The sequence below is a fragment of the Capsicum annuum genome, unplaced genomic scaffold (assembly GCF_002878395.1).
Source record: "Capsicum annuum cultivar UCD-10X-F1 unplaced genomic scaffold, UCD10Xv1.1 ctg44645, whole genome shotgun sequence".
In the NCBI taxonomy this organism is placed as follows: domain Eukaryota; kingdom Viridiplantae; phylum Streptophyta; class Magnoliopsida; order Solanales; family Solanaceae; genus Capsicum; species Capsicum annuum.
In genome coordinates this window covers 684-949 of record NW_025852191.1, presented here as the reverse complement: position 1 = coordinate 949, position 266 = coordinate 684, and the positions used below count along the sequence as shown (strand labels likewise).

General features: G+C 52.6%; 1 non-coding gene across 1 annotated transcript; it reads right to left on the bottom strand.

The window, feature by feature from the left end:
- Positions 1–135: 135 nt before the first annotated feature.
- On the bottom strand, positions 136–254 carry LOC124892185. Its single transcript, XR_007050118.1, has one exon. It is a non-coding gene; the product is annotated as a 5S ribosomal RNA (ribosomal RNA).
- Positions 255–266: the final 12 nt, after the last annotated feature.

Here is a 266-nt window from a genome sequence, read left to right as displayed (position 1 = left end):
CCTCCGCCGCACGTCACACCACGCACGCACGCCCCTGCGCCTTGCCCTCTTTCTCGTTTCCGCCAAGAGGAGAAATAAAAAGATTCGCCGATCGAACCTGCAAAATTAAACCGAATTTTAAAGGGAAAAAAAAAAGGGATGCAACACGAGGACTTCCCAGGGGGTCTCCCATCCTAGTACTACTCTCGCCGAAGCACGCTTAACTTCGGAGTTCTGATGGGATCCGGTGCGTTAGTGCTGGTATGATCGCATCCGTCATTCCTAGC